This window comes from Oncorhynchus keta, chromosome 1 (genome assembly GCF_023373465.1).
Source record: "Oncorhynchus keta strain PuntledgeMale-10-30-2019 chromosome 1, Oket_V2, whole genome shotgun sequence".
Lineage (NCBI taxonomy): Eukaryota > Metazoa > Chordata > Actinopteri > Salmoniformes > Salmonidae > Oncorhynchus > Oncorhynchus keta.
The window spans coordinates 100257165-100277951 of NC_068421.1; the positions used below are offsets into that span (position 1 = coordinate 100257165).

The 20787-nt window shown below is 43.2% G+C and overlaps 1 protein-coding gene and 1 long non-coding RNA gene across 25 annotated transcripts in view; both read right to left on the reverse strand.

The window, feature by feature from the left end:
• The window catches only part of shroom2a (shroom family member 2a), a 108088-nt gene that overhangs the window by 78586 nt on the left and 8715 nt on the right, over positions 1-20787 (reverse strand). The window lies entirely within an intron of this gene.
• Positions 712-1632, reverse strand: LOC127909091 (uncharacterized). 22 transcript variants are annotated; one of them, XR_008069558.1, is made up of 4 exons: positions 1588-1632; positions 1073-1115; positions 882-924; positions 712-808 (listed from the first exon to the last, which is right to left on the reverse strand). It is a non-coding gene; the product is annotated as an uncharacterized LOC127909091 (long non-coding RNA). The 22 variants fall into 22 exon arrangements; XR_008069553.1 differs by lacking the exon at positions 1073-1115 and adding an exon at positions 1264-1306; XR_008069557.1 differs by lacking the exon at positions 1073-1115 and adding an exon at positions 1344-1386.

Consider the following 20787-nt stretch of genomic DNA (forward strand, 5'->3'; position numbering starts at 1 on the left):
AGGGTTAACACAGCAGGGTTAGGGTTAACACAGCAGGGTTAGGGTTAACACAGCAGGGTTAGGGTTAACACAGCAGGGTTAGGGTTAACACAGCAGGGTTAGGGTTAACACAGCAGGGTTAGGGTTAACACAGCAGGGTTAACACAACAGTGTTAACACAACAGGGTTAGGGTTAACACAGCAGGGTCAGGGTTAACACAGCAGGGTTCGGGTTAACACAGCAGGGTTCGGGTTAACACAGCAGGGTTCGGGTTAACACAGCAGGGTTCGGGTTAACACAGCAGGGTTCGGGTTAACACAGCAGGGTTAGGGTTAACACAGCAGGGTTCGGGTTAGGGCTAAAACACCTGATTTAGGGTTAAAAGGTGGTTATGGTTAGGGCTAAAACACCTGATTTAGGGTTAAAACATGGTTAGGGTTAGGGCTAAAACACCTGATTTAGGGTTATAACAGGGTTAGGGCTAAAACACCTGATTTAGGGTTAGGGTTAGGGCTAAAACACAGTTAAAAGCATGGTTAGGGTTTAAAACACCTGATTTAGGGTTAAAACGTGGTTAGGGCTAAAAACACCTGATTTAGGGTTAAAACATGGTTAGGGTTAGGGCTAAAACACTGATTTAGGGTTAAAACGTGGTTAGGGCTAAAACACCTGATTTAGGGTTAAAACATGGTTAGGGTTAGGCTAAAACACCTGATTTAGGGTTAAAACATGGTTAGGGCTAAAACACCTGATTTAGGGTTAAAACATGGTTAGGGTTAGGGCTAAAACACCTGATTTAGGGTTAAAACATGGTTAGGGCTAAAACACCTGATTTAGGGTTAAAACATGGTTAGGGCTAAAACACCTGATTTAAGTTATAACAGGGTTAGGGCTAAAACACCTGATTTAGGGTTAAAACATGGTTAGGGTTAGGGCTAAAACACCTGATTTAGGGTTAAAACGTGGTTAGGGCTAAAACACCTGATTTAGGGTTAAAACATGGTTAGGGTTAAAACACCTGATTTAGGGTTAAAACATGGTTAGGGCTAAAACACCTGATTTAGGGTTAAAACATGGTTAGGGCTAAAACACCTGATTTAGGGTTAAAACATGGTTAGGGTTAGGGCTAAAACACCTGATTTAGGGTTAAAACATGGTTAGGGTTAGGGCTAAAACACCTGATTTAGGGTTAAAAAAGGGCTAAAACACCTGATTTAGGGTTAAAACGTGGTTAGGGCTAAAACACCTGATTTAGGGTTAAAACGTGGTTAGGGCTAAAACACCTGATTTAGGGTTAAAACATGGTTAGGGTTAGGGCTAAAACACCTGATTTAGGGTTAAAACGTGGTTAGGGCTAAAACACCTGATTTAGGGTTAAAACATGGTTAGGGTTAGGGCTAAAACACCTGATTTAGGGTTAAAACATGGTTAGGGTTCGGGCTAAAACACCTGATTTAGGGTTAAAACGTGGTTAGGGTTAGGGCTAAAACACCTGATTTAGGGTTAAAACATGGTTAGGGTTAAAACATGGGTTAGGGTTAAAACATGGTTAGGGCTAAAACACCTGATTTAGGGCTAAAACATGGTTAGGGTTAGGGCTAAAACACCTGATTTAGGGTTAAAACGTGGTTAGGGTTAGGGCTAAAACACCTGATTTAGGGTTAAAACATGGTTAGGGCTAAAACACCTGATTTAGGGTTAAAACACCTGATTTAGGGTTAAAATGTGGTTAGGGTTAAAACACCTGATTTAGGGTTAAAACATGGTTAGGGTTAAAACACCTGATTTAGGGTTAAAACATGGTTAGGGCTAAAACACCTGATTTAGGGTTAAAACATGGTTAGGGTTAGGGCTAAAACACCTGATTTAGGGTTAAAACATGGTTAGGGTTAGGGCTAAAACACCTGATTTAGGGTTAAAACATGGTTAGGGTTAGGGCTAAAACACCTGATTTAGGGTTAAAACATGGTTAGGGTTAGGGCTAAAACACCTGATTTAGGGTTAAAACGTGGTTAGGGTTAGGGCTAAAACACCTGATTTAGGGTTAAAACATGGTTAGGGCTAGGGCTAAAACACCTGATTTAGGGTTAAAACATGGTTAGGGCTAAAACACCTTATTTAGGGTTAAAACATGGTTAGGGTTAGGGCTAAAACACCTTATTTAGGGTTAAAACATGGTTAGGGCTAAAACACCTGATTTAGGGTTAAAACAACATTTTTGGTAAGGTCTTCTCATTACCGTAATGCCCAATTCTCATTTCCATATGGTTGTCTGTTAAGGTAATTCGGTCAGTTACGGTAATAATGAAAACTGTTTCTGATTCATGTACAATGTAAAGTCATCACACTGTGACAACAGATACATTACTAACCAGACAACAGGGCTCCCGCACCGCTAACCAGACAACAGGGCTCCCGCACCGCTAACCAGACAACAGGGCTCCCGCACCGCTAACCAGACAACAGGGCTCCCGCACCGCTAACCAGACAACAGGGCTCCCGCACCGCTAACCAGACAACAGGGCTCCCGCACCGCTAACCAGACAACAGGGCTCCCGCACCGCTAACCAGACAACAGGGCTCCCGCACCGCTAACCAGACAACAGGGCTCTCGCACCACAAACCAGACAAGTGCTAAACTTAGGTCTCATTACTTCTGCCTCACGTAACAATTGCATGTTGACCAGTGGGTTCAGGGAAACAGTGGGTTAACTGCCTTGTTCAGGGGAACAGTGGGTTCAGGGGAACAGTGGGTTAACTGCCTTGTTCAGGGGAACAGTGGGTTAACTGCCCTGTTCAGGGGAACAGTGGGTTCAGGGGAACAGTGGGTTAACTGCCCTGTTCAGGGGAACAGTGGGTTCAGGGGAACAGTGGGTTAACTGCCCTGTTCAGGGGAACAGTGGGTTCAGGGGAACAGTGCCCTGTTCAGGGGAACAGTGGGTTAACTGCCCTGTTCAGGGGAACAGTGGGTTAACTGCCCTATTCAGGGGAACAGTGGGTTAACTGCCCTATTCAGGGGAACAGTGGGTTAACTGCCCTGTTCAGGGGAACAGTGGGTTCAGGGGAACAGTGGGTTAACTGCCCTGTTCAGGGGAACAGTGGGTTAACTGCCCTGTACAGGGGAACAGTGGGTAACTGCCTTGTTCAGGGGAACAGTGGAACAATGGGTTAACTGCCTTGTTCAGGGGAACAGTGGGTTAACTGCCTTGTTCAGGGGAACAGTGGGTTCAGGGGAACAGTGGGTTAACTGCCTTGTTCAGGGGAACAGTGGGTTAACTGCCTTGTTCAGGGAACAGTGGGTTAACTGCCTTGTTCAGGGGAACAGTGGGTTAACTGCCTTGTTCAGGGAACAGTGGGTTAACTGCCTTGTTCAGGGAACAGTGGGTTAACTGCCTTGTTCAGGGGAACAGTGGGTTAACTGCCTTGTTCAGGGAACAGTGGGTTAACTGCCTTGTTCAGGGGAACAGTGGGTTAACTGCCTTGTTCAGGGGAACAGTGGGTTAACTGCCTTGTTCAGGGGAACAGTGGGTTAACTGCCTTGTTCAGGGGAACAGTGGGTTCAGGGGAACAGTGGGTTAACTGCCTTGTTCAGGGGAACAGTGGGTTAACTGCCTTGTTCAGGGGAACAGTGGGTTAACTGCCTTGTTCAGGGGAACAGTGGGTTAACTGCCTTGCTCAGGGGAACAGTGGGGAACAGTGGGAACACTGTTCCCCTGCCTTGCTCAGGGAACAGTGGGTTTACTGCCTTGCTCAGGGGAACAGTGGGTTTACTGCCTTGCTCAGGGGAACAGTGGGTTAACTGCCTTGTTCAGGGAACAGTGGGTTAACGGCCCTATTCAGGGAACAGTGGGTTAACGGCCCTGTTCAGGGAACAGTGGGTTCAGGGGAACAGTGGGTTAACTGCCATGTTCAGGGGAACAGTGGGTTCAGGGGAACGGTGGGTTAACTGCCTTGTTCAGGGGAACAGTGGGTTAACTGCCTTGTTCAGGGGAACAGTGGGTTAACTGCCTTGTTCAGGGGAACAGTGGGTTAACTGCCTTGTTCAGGGGAACAGTGGGTTAACTGCCTTGTTCAGGGGAACAGTGGGTTAACTGCCTTGTTCAGGGGAACAGTGGGTTAACTGCCTTGTTCAGGGGAACAGTGGGTTAACTGCCTTGTTCAGGGGAACAGTGGGTTAACTGCCTTGTTCAGGGGAACAGTGGGTTAACTGCCTTGTTGAGGGGAACAGTGGGTTAACTGCCTTGTTCAGGGGAACAGTGGGTTAACTGCCTTGTTCAGGGGAACAGTGGGTTAACTGCCTTGTTCAGGGGAACAGTGGGTTAACTGCCTTGTTCAGGGGAACAGTGGGTTAACTGCCTTGCTAAGGGGAACAGTGGGTTCAGGGGAACAGTGGGTTAACTGCCTTGTTCAGGGGAACAGTGGGTTAACTGCCTTGCTCAGGGGGACAGTGGGTTAACTGCCTTGCTCAGGGAACAGTGGGGAACAGTGGGAACACTGTTCCCCTGCCTTGCTCAGGGGAACAGTGGGTTTACTGCCTTGCTCAGGGGAACAGTGGGTTTACTGCCTTGTTCAGGGAAACAGTGGGTTAACTGCCTTGTTCAGGGAAACAGTGGGTTAACTGCCTTGTTCAGGGAAACAGTGGGTTAACTGCCTTGTTCAGGAAACAGTGGGTTAACTGCCTTGTTCAGGGGAACAGTGGGTTAACTGCCTTGTTCAGGGGAACAGTGGGTTAACTGCCTTGTTCAGGGGAACAGTGGGTTAACTGCCTTGTTCAGGGGAACAGTGGGTTAACTGCCTTGGTCAGGGGAACAGTGGGTTAACTGCCTTGTTCAGGGGAACAGTGGGTTAACTGCCTTGCTCAGGGACAATGACAGATTTTTACCTTGTCAGCACGGGGATTCGATCCAGCAACATTTCAGTTACTGGCCCAATGCTCTAACCACTAGGCTGCCTGCCACCCCTACAGTTCGGGAGAGGTTCATGCTAAGGGTATTCTTAGCAGTTCAAGAAATTCATAAAAAACAAGGAATCCTGGTAGAGGATGAAAGAGCCCGAAACTTGAAAATGCAGAGCTCCAGATAACCTTGAGCCACTCCCTCCAGATAATCTTGAGCCACTCCCTCCAGATAACCTTGAGCCACTCCCTCCAGATAACCTTGAGACACTCCTCCAGATAACCTTGAGACACTCCCTCCAGATAACCTTGAGACACTCCCTCCAGATAACCTTGAGACACTCCCTCCAGATAACCTTGAGACACTCCCTCCAGATAACCTTGAGACACTCCCTCCAGATAACCTTGAGACACTCCCTCCAGATAACCTTGAGACACTCCCTCCAGATAACCTTGAGACACTCCCTCCAGATAACCTTGAGACACTCCCTCCAGATAACCTTGAGACACTCCCTCCAGATAACCTTGAGACACTCCCTCCAGATAACCTTGAGCCACTCCCTCCAGATAATCTTGAGCCACTCCCTCCAGATAACCTTGAGCCACTCCCTCCACACGTTTCAAACCAAGATGTTTTTCTTCCAACTTTAGCATTCCCGCCAACAAAGCCTCGACATTTATTTCCACCAAACGACCTAATCATGATTGTGGTTCTGCCTAGGGCTTAGTATGAAATGGAGCCGTAATGTTGAGGTGGCACTGGCAGCGCCGGTTACTACTATTCTCCTGCCAGTTGTCAACTTTGTGAGGCATATCTCTTCACCACATGCACCGTTTTCTAACCACAGCTGGAACCATAAAGAATTACTGTGGGAATAAATATCACTGAATGGTGAACATATTGGAATAAAGCAGACTAATGCAATTGAAGACATGTCAGAGACGCAAACTCGGTCTCAACCTTTAAGTCTTTACTGAAGACTCATCTCTTCAGTGGGTCATATGATTCAAATCAAATCAAAATCAAATCAAATTTATTTATATAGCCCTTCGTACATCAGCTGATATCTCAAAGTGCTGTACAGAAACCCAGCCTAAAACCCCAAACAGCATGCCCAGGGACGGCATGAGAGAGCCCCAGCAAGCCAGTGACTCAGCCCCCGTAACAGGGTTAGAGGCAGAGAATCCCAGTGGAAAGAGGGGAACCGGCCAGGCAGAGACAGCAAGGGCGGTTCGTTGCTCCAGAGCCTTTCCGTTCACCTTCCCACTCCTGGGCCAGACTACACTCAATCATATGACCCTGTGTTCAGCAGTCTAATCGCTTGGGGATAGAAGCTGTTGAGGAGCCTTTGTCCTAGACTTTCTTTTTTTCTTTCTTTTCCTACTGTGTTATTGACTTGTTAATTGTTTACTCCATGTGTAACTCTGTTGTCTGTTCACACTGCTCGGCTTTATCTTGGCCAGGTCGCAGTTGCAAATGAGAACTTGTTCTCAACTAGCCTACCTGGTTAAATAAAGGTGAAATGTTTGGACCATGATAGTTTGTTGGTGATGTGGACACCAAGGAACTTGAAACTCTCGACCCACTCCACTACAGCCCAGTCGATGTTAATGGGGGCCTGTTCGGCCCTCCTTTTCCCTGTAGTCCACGATCAACTCCTTTTTCTTGATCACATTGAGGGAGAGGCTGTTGTCCTGGCACCACACTGCCAGATCTCTGACCTCCTCCCTATAGGCTGTCTCATCATTGTCAGTGATCAGGCCTACCACTGTTGTGTCGTCAGCAAACTTAATGATGGTGTTGGAGTCGTGTTTGGCCACGCAGTCGTGGGTGAACAGGGAATACAGGAGGGGACTAATTACACACCCCTGAGGGGCCCCAGTGTTAAGGATCAGCGTGGCAGACGTATTGTTGCCTACTCTTACCACCTGGGAGCGGCCCATCAGGAAGTCCAAGATCCAGTTGCAGAGGGATGTGTTTAGTCCCAGAGTCCTTGGCTTGGTGATGAGATTTGAGGGCACTCTGGTGTTGAATGCTGAGCTGTAGTCAATGAATAGCATTCTCACATAGGTGTTCCTTTTATCCAGGTGGGAAAGGGCAGTGTGGAGTGTGATTGAGATTGTGTCATCTGTGGATCTGTTGGGGCGGTATGCGAATTGGAGTGGGTCTAGGGTGTCCGGGAGGATGCTGTTGATGTGAGCCAAGACCAGCCTTTCAAAGCATGTCTTGGCTACCGACATGAGTGCCACAGCGCGGTAATGATTTAGGCAGGTTACCTTTGCTTCCTTGGGCACAGGGACTATGGTGGTCCGCTTGAAACATGTAGGTATTACAGACTCGGTCAGGGAGAGGTTGAAAATGTCAGTGAAGACACTTGACAGTTGGCCCGCATTGACCTTTTGCTTGTTTGATGGCTTCTGGTTGGGATATGTACGTACAGTCACTGTGGGGACGACGTCCTCGATGCGGATGTTGCCTGTAATCCATGGCTTCTGGTTGGGATATGTACGTACAGTCACTGTGGGGACGACGTCCTCGATGCACTTATTGATGAAGCCGATGACTGAGGTGGTGTATTCCTCAATGCCATTGGATGAATCCTGGAACATATTCCAGTCTGTGCTAGAAAAACAGTCCTGTAGTGTAGTAGCCGAGTCATCTGACCACTGCCGTACTGAGCGAGTCACTGGTTCTTCCTGCTTTAGTTTCTGCTTTGCCAAATGGAGGGTGGGGGAGAGCTTTGTATGCATCTGTGTGTTTGGAGTAAAGGTGGTCTAGGATTTTTTTCCCCCCCTTGTGACATGTTGGTAAAAATTTGGTAAAACTGGTTTGTCTGCATTAAAGTCCCTGGCCACTAGGAACACTGCTTCTGGGTGAGCATTTTCTTCTTTGCTTATGGCCTTATAGCTTGAGAGCGGTCTTCGTGCCAGCATCGCTTTGTGGTGGTAAATAGACGGCTATGAATAATACAGATGAGAACACTCTTGGTAGATAGTTTGGCCGACAACTTGTACTCTACCTTAGGCGAGCAATACCCCGTGACTTCTTCAATATTAGACATCGTGCACCAGCTGTTATTGACAAAAAGACACACACCCCACCCCTCGTCTACCAGAGGTAGCAGCTCTGTTCTGCCGGTGCATTGAAAATCCCACTAGCTCTATATTGTCCGTTTCTTCGTTCAGCCACGCCTCGGTGAAACATAAGATGTTACAGTTTAAATGTCCCGTTGGTATGATAATCTTAATAATTTGTCATAAATTTAATTTTCTAACGATTGCACGTTAGCAAGGAAAATGGAAGGCATTGGGAGTTTACATCGCTCGCCTCAGGCTTCTCAAAAGGATCCTCGATCTGCGTCCCCTTTTCCGGCGTCTTTTCTTCACGCAGAAGGAGTGGATCTGGGCCTGTTCCAGTGAAAGCAGGATATCCTTCTTGTTGAACTCGTCAGAGTCAGAGTCCGTGGTGAGTAATCACTTTTCTGATGCCCAGAAGTTATTCTTGGTCATAGGAGACGGTAGCAGCAACATTGTGTACAAAATAAGTTAAAGAACAAGTTACACAAAACGAGAAAAAACATTTTTTTTAAATTGGGAGAATGTAAAACATCATCCATGTTCTTCGGTGCCATCTTTTGATGTAATCACAGAGTAATACTCTGAATGAGCAGAACCTGTTGTATCAACATGTCTGTTCTGTTCATGACCAGAACCTGTTGTTTCAGCATGTCTGTTCTGTTAATGAGCAGAACCTGATATATAAGTGTGGGTGATTGTTCAGAACATGTAACATGCCTCGACAGGATGTTGAGTTCCAGCATTTAGCTATAGACTTCCACTGGCAGCAGAGCTAAAGACTTCCACTGGCAGCCGATCTAAAGACTTCCACTGGCAGCAGAGCTATAGACTTCCACTGGCAGCAGAGCTATAGACTTCCACTGGCAGCCGAGCTATAGACTTCCACTGGCAGCCGAGCTATAGACTTCCACTGGCAGCCGAGCTATAGACTTCCACTGGCAGCCGAGCTATAGACTTCCACTGGCAGCCGAGCTATAGACTTCCACTGGCAGCCGAGCTATAGACTTCCACTGGCAGCCGAGCTATAGACTTCCACTGGCAGCCGAGCTATAGACTTCCACTGGCAGCCGAGCTATAGACTTCCACTGGCAGCCGAGCTATAGACTTCCACTGGCAGCAGAGCTATAGACTTCCACTGGCAGCAGAGCTATAGACTTCCACTGGCAGCAGAGCTATAGACTTCCACTGGCAGCAGAGCTATAGACTTCCACTGGCAGCAGAGCTATAGACTTCCACTGGCAGCAGAGCTATAGACTTCCACTGGCAGCAGAGCTATAGACTTCCACTGGCAGCAGAGCTATAGACTTTCACTGGCAGCAGAGCTATAGACTTCCACTGGCAGCAGAGCTATTGACTTCCACTGGCAGCAGAGCTATAGACTTCCACTGGCAGCAGAGCTATAGACTTCCACTGGCAGCAGAGCTATAGACTTCCACTGGCAGCAGAGCTATAGACTTCCACTGGCAGCAGAGCTATAGACTTCCACTGGCAGCAGAGCTATAGACTTCCACTGGCAGCAGAGCTATAGACTTCCACTGGCAGCAGAGCTATAGACTTCCACTGGCAAAACTTAACGGTAGAGAAGGAATGTTAAGAATTTTAATTAGAAGCAGAATATTTTAAATTCCTGATAAGCAACCTAGGGTCAGGGAGGTGGGGGAGTTATGTGGGTTGGGAAGCAGGGTTTATGTTTGTACCCCCTCTGAAAAATAAAAAGTTGGTCATCATTTTTCAGGTTGAAACAACGCTGCCCTCTGACCGGCTGTCTGGTAGAAACAACGCTGCCCTCCGACTGGCTGTCTGGTAGAAACAACGCTGCCCTCCGACTGGCTGTCTTGTAGAAACAACGCTGCCCTCTGACTGGCTGTCTTGTAGAAACAACGCTGCTCTCTGACTGGCTGTCTTGTAGAAACAACGCTGCTCTCTGACCGGCTGTCTTGTAGAAACAACGCTGCTCCCTGACTGGCTGTCTGGTAGAAACAACGCTGCCCCTGACTGGCTGTCTGGTAGAAACAACACTGCTCCCTGACTGGCTGTCTGGTAGAAACAACACTGCTCCCTGACTGGCTGTCTTGTAGAAACAACGCTGCTCTCTGACCGGCTGTCTTGTAGAAACAACACTGCTCCCTGACTGGCTGTCTGGTAGAAACAACACTGCCCCCTGACTGGCTGTCTGGTAGAAACAACACTGCTCCCTGACTGGCTGTCTGGTAGAAACAACACTGCTCCCTGACTGGCTGTCTGGTAGAAACAACGCTGCTCCCTGACTGGCTGTCTGGTAGAAACAACGCTGCTCCCTGACTGGCTGTCTGGTAGAAACAACGCTGCTCTAAAACTAAAAATTAAAATAAAAAAAATAAAAAAGTTAAAAATTCAAATTGTTGACTTCCGTACTCGCTATACGCTCCAGATAGAACATCAGTATGCATTTTGGAACACACCCAGTGTCTCGGTTTAGGTATGAGAATCTCTGTGTGCCTTCGCTAGCAGCAGACAATTGTAGCAAACTAACTTTACTGAACAAAAAAACAAAAACGCAACATTCAACCATTTCAAAGATTCTACAGAGTTACAGTTCATAAGGAAATCAGTCAATTTAAATAAACTCATTAGTCCCCAATATCTACTGGGAAGGAGCGCAGCCATGGATGGGCCTTGGAGGACATAGGCCCACCCACTTGTTAGCCATGCCCAGCCAATCAGAATGAGTTTTTCTCCACAAAAAGGGGTTTATGACAGACAGAAATACTCCTCAGTTTCATCAGCTGTCCGGGTGCCTGGTCTCAAGACGATCCCGCAGGTGAAGAAGCCGGATGTGGCAGTCCTGAGCTGGCATGGTTACATCTGGTCTGCGGTTTTGAGGCCGGTTGGACATACTGCCAAATTCTCTAACATGACATTGCAGGTGGTTTATGGTAGAGAAATTAACATTCAATTCTCTGGCAACAGCTCAGGTGGGCATTCCTACAGTCAGTATGCCAATTGCACACTCCCTCAACTTGAGACAGTGGCATTGTGTTGTGTGACAAAACTGCACATTTTAGAGTGGCCTTTTATTGTCCCCAGCAGGTGGATGGATTATCTTGGCAAATGAGAAACGCTCACTTACAGGGAAGTACACAAATTTGTGCACAAAATTTGAAAGAAATGCGCTTTTTGTTCGTATGGAACATTTCTGGTATCTTTTATTTCAGCTCAGCTTTTATTTCAGAGTCCCATTAACATCCTCTCACCAGGCAGTTAGTCGTTGAGGTGTGACGGCCAGGTTCTCTGCTGGTCCCCTGGAGCGCTGGCTGGCTGTTCTAGAACCCTAGAGTAGGATTGGGCAATCTCCAGCTTTCCATACCTTCATACCATTCCTCTACAATACTGGGGTATACAGTATTACCGGCAGTGCACACAAGGGGCGCCATTTCATTCCAAACCAAATATTTTTTTATGCACAAAACAAATTTAGGCATCAGGGATCTTTATCCAGGAGGGGATTGATTGTCTCTTCTGTAACCAAGAAGATTGGTTTGTTAACTGGCTAGATGTCAAGATCAAATGCATAGCTGGATCCCTGAGCTGGAGATAATATAGTTGTGGCGTAGCATGCACCCCTGCAAACTTTAGGGTGCACCACACACCAATAATAAAAAGAGGCATTTAAAATCATGGGCATTTCAAAATACCCTGTTTTACACGGTATACTGCCCAAGCATACACTAGGGCACTGCTGGCTGTTCTAGAACTCTGACAAAGCCACTGAACTCCTGCCAAGACAACTAGAGCAAACTTCAGTCCAGAACGCTACGCTTGGTTGGTGGCTTAAACACTAATCATTCAGCAGCCGGACCCACCTGACCATAAGCTTCTCAGGAATTCTGCTGGTGTGGATCACGTCCCTAACCTTAGGGAGTGAAGAAAGGTGCTTTGAGCTACGGTGGTGTGTTGGGACTGAGCCCACTGTGCAGCACTAAGCACTGTGAGCTCTGCATGCTGAGGTGAGCTGCTGAACTTTACACCTGTTTGGGTCAACACAGAATGCTACACAAAGTAGAAGAGATTCACAGCAACCAGACAACAGGAGCTGCCTGCTGTCATACCCCCTGGAACTAACTGTCCAGTGAAGACCTTGCTGGTTAATCATTAACCTGCAGCTTGAGCGAACAAACAAGTTAGTGGGATTTTTAGAATGATTCTGTATGATTGTCTATGGCCAGATGGACCTAGTTTAAAATCTCCCTTGGTACTATGATGGCGCATCTCCCAATTAATCTAACCTTCCACGCAGTTCCGTCAGGAAGTATTCACAACCCTTTACTTTTGAGACATTTTGTTTTGTTGTGTTACAGCCTGAATTTTTAATTGAGATTGTGTCACTTGTTATGGCACACCTAAATAAATTCAGGAGCAGGGCCTCCACCTGTCAAACGGGTAACAATGTCTGATTCACCAGCCACGTTGGTGTGTGGTAACACTCCGGGCTCTACAGTGTGGGCATTTAACACAAATAGTCAAGTATGGGCACAAGTGAGAGGTGTGATTTTATAGCTAAATAAATGCTGTAGTAGCAGTTTTCAAAGTATTTCTGCTATTTTGTTTCATATCTGGTAACGCATAAACGGAATCCTAACGTTATAGCTATCCCACCTCGCATTTAGGTGTGATTTTCTATGATTTTCTGAAATAACACACACTCACTAAACCCTCCGTAAATAACTCAGTTCTTAACGTAAAGACTTAAAAAACTCAGGATTCTGTAAAGGCATACCCCAATAAGGATATGTGTTTATTTATAGCTTCCTGTGCCAACCGGAAAACTTCAATTGTGTGATTAGGCAACCCCCATGAACTGTCAGTCATTTCTCCCAACAGATGTCAAAGAAAAGCTCTCTCTCACACACACACACACACACACAGAAACACACACACAGCAAGGACGGAGTGACAAAGTGCGGTGCTTAAAGACACACAGAGCCTGCAATGACATTTCCATATTCTCTAGGCCGTGCCGAGTTCAACGAGATGCCCCGCTTGACCGTAGCTCACTCTGATGGACACTGACTTGCTAGTTGACTTTTGTACATTTGCAATGTTTAAACGGAGAGGGACCATCACCAAAATGGCATTCTGAAATCAACACAAAAAATGGCATCACCAGTCTCCAGACTGTGCAGAGTTCAACGAGACGCCCCGCTTGACCGTAGCTCACTCTGAGTGCAGCGACCTTGAAAAAAAGAAGGCCCAAAATTAAGCCTGGCCCTCAATGTCATTTGCTTTTGGGTGACAGTGGGAGAACCGTTAGGGTGAGAAGCACAATTCGACCTCAGGTACGTTCCTAAGGTCCTCCCGATCCGTACAAGCCTAACCTTGACCGTGTGGCATTAACTCTTAACAGTAAAACAGGGGATTTTGATCTAAAAGATTACAATGACTTCTCTCCCCATAGGAATACATTGCCTGCACCCCTAATTTCAACCTGAGGCCTATGTGGGTTATGAATGCCTTATGAACCTGTCTTCGATGACAGTCCATCAGGCCACTACGAGGTCTACCTGTGTCGATTCTAAGCTTCCTGGACCAACCGGAAGTGGTTAAAATCAGCCTAAAAGTGTATATCCATACCCTGCCTGCAGTTTGATAGACATAGTGCATTCAACCCTGTGTAAATCAGTCAGTTCTTAACGTAAAGACTTAAAACTCAGGATTCTGTAAAAGCATACCCCAATGAGGATATGTGTTGACTTAAAGCTTCCTGTGCCAACCGGAAGTGCCATAATTGGTGTGTCAGGGGCCCATTCGAGGGGTTAAAAAAGTCTGATCTTTCCAAAACTTCATATGTGTGATTAGGCAACCCCCATGAACTGTAAATCAGTCATTTTCCCATAAAATTTCAAAGGAAAACTAAATCACACACAGCTTGGAAGGAGGGACACATTGGGGTGCGTAGAGACATACACTGCCTGCATTAGTTAACCTTGTTGGAACTTTTAAAGAACCGTCAGACGTAGAGTTCCAAAACTTTAGAATCCTGTTCTAGACCTCACGTCGATAGTGCGTGGGGTTACGTGGCTCTAGAAGGTTCTCAGACCGAGAAACAGCCTCGTACAATTGCAATGACTTCAATTCATTTTTGCATCACGAAAATTACGACATTTAGAAATGTCCCAGAGTCGCAAGACTAGGTGCATTGCGACCGTCTCAGCCCAAATAGACGGACCCCAACGTTTCTGTCCGATAGCTCATTCAAGGACCCCGTAGCAAGTCATGGAAAAAAGTGGATTTTCAGCACCAATTAGGGTCTTGCTCGGACACCAAATGACCTATCGAGCCAAAACTTGGGATTCGGGGTCGCCTCAGCTAGGCCTACACATGACATCTGAACTGGACCCGCAGCTGGAACGTAACTACGTGTTTTACGTTTTTATTATGATTTGAACAGAAGGCGTTGTGAATTTTGGGCCAGCTCTGAAGTATGTGATAGTTGGCTACTAAACGAGTTGGAAAAAGTGGGTTTGGTGTCAGTTTGGTGTCAGAATGATATCTAATTGACTGATGGACGGTGACTTGCTGGTGACTCTTGTCCATTTGCAGTATGTTTAAACAGTGAGGTACCATCACCAAAGTGACAGTCTGAAATCAACCCTAATGAGTGATTGAGCCAGTCGGGCAAGTCAATTTCACATTCCTGCAGGAGAAATTTGTGATGGTACATGCCCATTGAACCATATTGCAAATGCACAGTGACTTTGCAAAAGTGAGAAAACATAAACAAATGGACATGATGAAATCAACACAACGAGTGATGGAAAGGAACAACTATCACTGCCCGGCCATCCCAAGTTCTTCGGGCCATTCAATTTTGCATTCCTGCAGAATTTTTGAGCATGCCAAATTCGTGATGGTAAATGCCCATTGAAACATATTGCAAATGCACGTGTATTTGCAATATGATTCTATAGCGAAAAAAACATCACAAAATGGACATGATGAAATCAACACAACGAGCGATGGAAAGGAACAACTACATTTACATTTACATTTAAGTCATTTAGCAGACGCTCTTATCCAGAGCGACTTACAACTATCACTGCCCGGCCATCCTGTGTTCATCAGGCCAGTCAATTTAGCATTTCTGGAGGATTTTTGAGCCCGTCAAATTTCTTATGTTATTTGGCCAAAGAAAAAGTGACTTTTGACTTTGACTTCCTATGAAATCATATTGCAAATGGACAAAACATTATGCACAAGTAAAAAATTAATTTAAAAAATGATAATAAAATATGACTAAAGTATGTTGATACAGTTCTTATACATGTGTAATTGACACACAACTCTAAACCATTTTGAAAAACGGTCCAGAAAGCACTTTAAGGGGTTGCTAGGTTATGGAAAAACTATTCACCTTTTCAAAATGTTGCTTTTGGATGTTGACTTGGGTTGCATTTGCAATATGAAAAACCACGGTGGAGCGCACTCGCCACCTGTTGGATTTTCAAAGTGTTATATGGTTTGTTCAATGCCAATGACTTCCCATTCATTTTTGTCCATTTCAGGGGGGAGTTCCCTTACATACCAGGGAGTTTGGACATTCACTTGTTAATGTGCACGAGAGACATCGAGCAAATGAACAAGGATTTAAAACATGCTTCTCTGATGGAAGAAGAGCCATGTCTCTGGAGCAGCTAGGGCCTGCTCTGCTCAGAGAAGAGCAGCTAGGACCTGCTCTGCTCAGAGAAGAGCAGTGTCTCTGGAGCAGCTAGGGCCTGCTCTGCTCAGAGAAGAGCAGTGTCTCTGGAGCAGCTAGGGCCTGCTCTGCTCAGAGAAGAGCAGTGTCTCTGGAGCAGCTAGGGCCTGCTCTGCTCAGAGAAGAGCAGTGTCTCTGAAGCAGCTAGGGCCTGCTCTGCTCACAGCTAGACTCATCTCCTCCCTCTTTCTCCTGTTGTGTAATTTACAAACAAACACGTGACTGGCTCAACTTTCCTGATGAACTATGGTAAGCTGCAGAATGCATTATAATGTGACAGGTTAAATGAAGCAAGCAATCTGCTTTATCTTTTTATTTAACCTTTATTTAACCAGGCAAGTCAGTTAAGAACAAATTCTTATTTTCAATGACGGCCTGGGAACAGTGGGTTAACTGCCTGTTCAGGGGCAGAACGACGGGGGTTTGAACTCGCAACCTTCCGGTTACTAGTCCAACGCTCTAACCACTAGGCTACGCTGCCGCCCCACGCTGCCGCCTCTCCTAACAAGTTGACTGCAGGAATTTACTTAAAGTAGCTACTAAGGCTGTGGAGGTCACAACATTTCGTCAGCCGGTGATTGTCAAGTAAATAACTGTCGGGCTCACGGTAATTGACCAAAATTAACATAAACACATTTGGCATCTCCTGGCTTCCGCCTACAAGCCACTGATGCAGACCTTTAGAACATCTACACTTTAAAAAGACTAATAAATCCATGTAATATAGTCTACCTACACCATCACAATAAATCCATGTAATATAGTCTACCTACACCATCACAATAAATCCATGTAATATAGTCTACCTACACCATCACAATAAATCCATGTAATATAGTCTGTCTACACCATCACAATAAATCCATGTAATATAGTCTACACCATCACAATAAATCCATGTAATATAGTCTACCTACACCATCACAATAAATCCATGTAATATAGTCTACCTACACCATCACAATAAATCCATGTAATATAGTCTGTCTACACCATCACAATAAATCCATGTAATATAGTCTACACCATCACAATAAATCCATGTAATATAGTCTACCTACACCATCACAATAAATCCATGTAATATAGTCTACCTACACCATCACAATAAATCCATGTAATATAGTCTACCTACACCATCACAATAAATCCATGTAATAGTCTACCTACACCATCACAATAAATCCATGTAATATAATCTACCAACACCATCACAATAAATCCATGTAATATAATCTACACATCACAATAAATCCATGTAATATAGTCTACCTACACCATCACAATAAATCCATGTAATATAGTCTACCTACACCATCACAATAAATCCATGTAATAGTCTACCTACACCATCACAATAAATCCATGTAATATAGTCTACCTACACCATCACAATAAATCCATGTAATATAGTCTACCTACACCATCACAATAAATCCATGTAATATAGTCTACCTACACCATCACAATAAATCCATGTAATATAGTCTACCTACACCATTACAATAAATCCATGTAATATAGTCTACCTACACCATCACAATAAATCCATGTAATATAGTCTACCTACACCATCACAATAAATCCATGTAATATAGTCTACCTACACCATCACAATAAATCCATGTAATATAGTCTACCTACACCATCACAATAAATCCATGTAATATAGTCTACCTACACCATCACAATAAATCCATGTAATATAATCTACCTACACCATCACAATAAATCCATGTAATATAATCTACCAACACCATCACAATAAATCCATGTAATATAATCTACACCATCACAATAAATACATGTAATATAGTCTACCTACACCATCACAATAAATCCATGTAATATAGTCTACCTACACCATCACAATAAATCCATGTAATAGTCTACCTACACCATCACAATAAATCCATGTAATATAATCTACCTACACCATCACAATAAATCCATGTAGTAGTCTACCTACACCATCACAATAAATCCATGTAATATAGTCTACCTACACCATCACAATAAATACATGTAATATAGTCTACCTACACCATCACAATAAATCCATGTAATATAGTCTACCTACACCATTACAATAAATCCATGTAATATAGTCTACCTACACCATCACAATAAATCCATGTAATATAGTCTACCTACACCATCACAATAAATCCATGTAATATAGTCTACCTACACCATCACAATAAATCCATGTAACATAGTCTACCTACACCATTACAATAAATCCATGTAATATAGTCTACCTACACCATCACAATAAATCCATGTAATATAATCTACACCATCACAATAAATCCATGTAATATAGTCTACCTACACCATCACAATAAATCCATGTAATATAGTCTACCTACACCATCACAATAAATCCATGTAAGTCTACACCGTCACAATAAATCCATGTAATATAGTCTACCTACACCATCACAATAAATCCATGTAATATAGTCTACCTACACCATTACAATAAATCCATGTAATATAGTCTACCTACACCATCACAATAAATCCATGTAATATAGTCTACCTACACCATCACAATAAATCCATGTAATATAGTCTACCTACACCATCACAATAAATCCATGTAATATAGTCTACCTACACCATCACAATAAATCCATGTAATATAGTCTACACCATCACAATAAATCCATGTAATATAATCTACCAACACCATCACAATAAATCCATGTAATATAATCTACACCATCACAATAAATCCATGTAATATAGTCTACCTACACCATCACAATAAATCCATGTAATATAGTCTACCTACACCATCACAATAAATCCATGTAATAGTCTACCTACACCATCACAATGAATCCATGTAATATAGTCTACCTACACCATCACAATAAATCCATGTAATATAGTCTACCAACACCATCACAATAAATCCATGTAATATAGTCTACCTACACCATCACAATAAATCCATGTAATATAGTCTACCTACACCATTACAATAAATCCATGTAATATAGTCTACCTACACCATCACAATAAATCCATGTAATATAGTCTACCTACACCATCACAATAAATCCATGTAATATAGTCTACCTACACCATCACAATAAATCCATGTAATATAATCTACCTACACCATCACAATAAATCCATGTAATATAATCTACCAACACCATCACAATAAATCCATGTAATATAATCTACACCATCACAATAAATCCATGTAATATAGTCTACCTACACCATCACAATAAATCCATGTAATATAGTCTACCTACACCATCACAATAAATCCATGTAATAGTCTACCTACACCATCACAATAAATCCATGTAATATAGTCTACCTAAACCATCACAATAAATCCATGTAATATAGTCTACCTACACCATCACAATAAATCCATGTAATATAGTCTACCTACACCATCACAATAAATCCATGTAATATAGTCTACCTACACCATCACAATAAATCCATGTAATATAGTCTACCTACACCATCACAATAAATCCATGTAATATAATCTACCAACACCATCACAATAAATCCATGTAATATAATCTACCTACACCATCACAATAAATCCATGTAATAGTCTACACCATCACAATAAATCCATGTAATATAGTCTACACCGTCACAATAAATCCATGTAATATAGTCTACACCGTCACAAAAAATCCATGTAATATAGTCTACCTACACCATCACAATAAATCCATGTAATATAGTCTACGCCGTCACAAAAAATCCATGTAATATAGTCTACTTACACCATCACAAAAAATCCATGTAATATAGTCTACACCATCACAATAAATCCATGTAATATAGTCTACCCAGTCACAATAAATCCATGTAATATAGTCTACTTACGCCATCACAAAAAATCCATGTAATATAGTCTACTTACGCCATCACAATAAATCCATGTAATATAGTCTACCTACACCATCACAATAAATCCATGTAATATAGTCTACTTACACCATCACAATAAATCCATGTAATATAGTCCACCTACACCATCACAATAAATCCATGTAATATAGTCTACACCATCACAATAAATCCATGTAATATAATCTACCTACACCGTCACAATAAATCCATGTAATATAGTATACACCATCACAATAAATCCATGTAATATAGTCTACACCATCACAATAAATCCATGTAATATAGTCTACCTACACCATCACAATAAATCCATGTAATATAGTCTACACCATCACAATAAATCCATGTAATATAGTCTACACCGTCACAATAAATCCATGTAATATAGTCTACACCATCACAATAAATCCATGTAATATAGTCTACACCGTCACAATAAATCCATGTAATATAGTCTACACCGTCACAATAAATCCATGTAACATAGTCTACCTACACCATCACAATAAATCCATGTAATATAGTCTACACCATCACAATAAATCCATGTAACATAGTCTACCTACACCATCACAATAAATCCATGTAATATAGTCTACACCATCACAATAAATCCATGTAACATAGTCTACCTACACCATCACAATAAATCCATGTAATATAGTCTACACCGTCACAATAAATCCATGTAATATAGTCTACACCGTCACAATAAATCCATGTAATATAGTCTACACCGTCACAATAAATCCATGTAATATAGTCTACACCATCACAATAAATCCATGTAATAGTCTACACCATCACAATAAATCCATGTAATATAGTCTACCTACACCATCACAATAAATCCATGTAATATAATCTACCTACACCATCACAATAAATCCATGTAATATAGTCTACCTACACCATCACAATAAATCCATGTAATATAGTCTACCTACACCATCACAATGAATCCATGTAATATAGTCTACCTACACCATCACAATAAATCCATGTAATATAGTCTACCTACACCATCACAATAAATCCATGTAATATAGTCTACCTACACCATCACAATAAATCCATGTAATATAGTCTACCTACACCATCACAATAAATCCATGTAATATAGTCTACCTACACCATCACAATAAATCCATGTAATATAGTCTACCTACACCATCACAATAAATCCATGTAATATAGTCT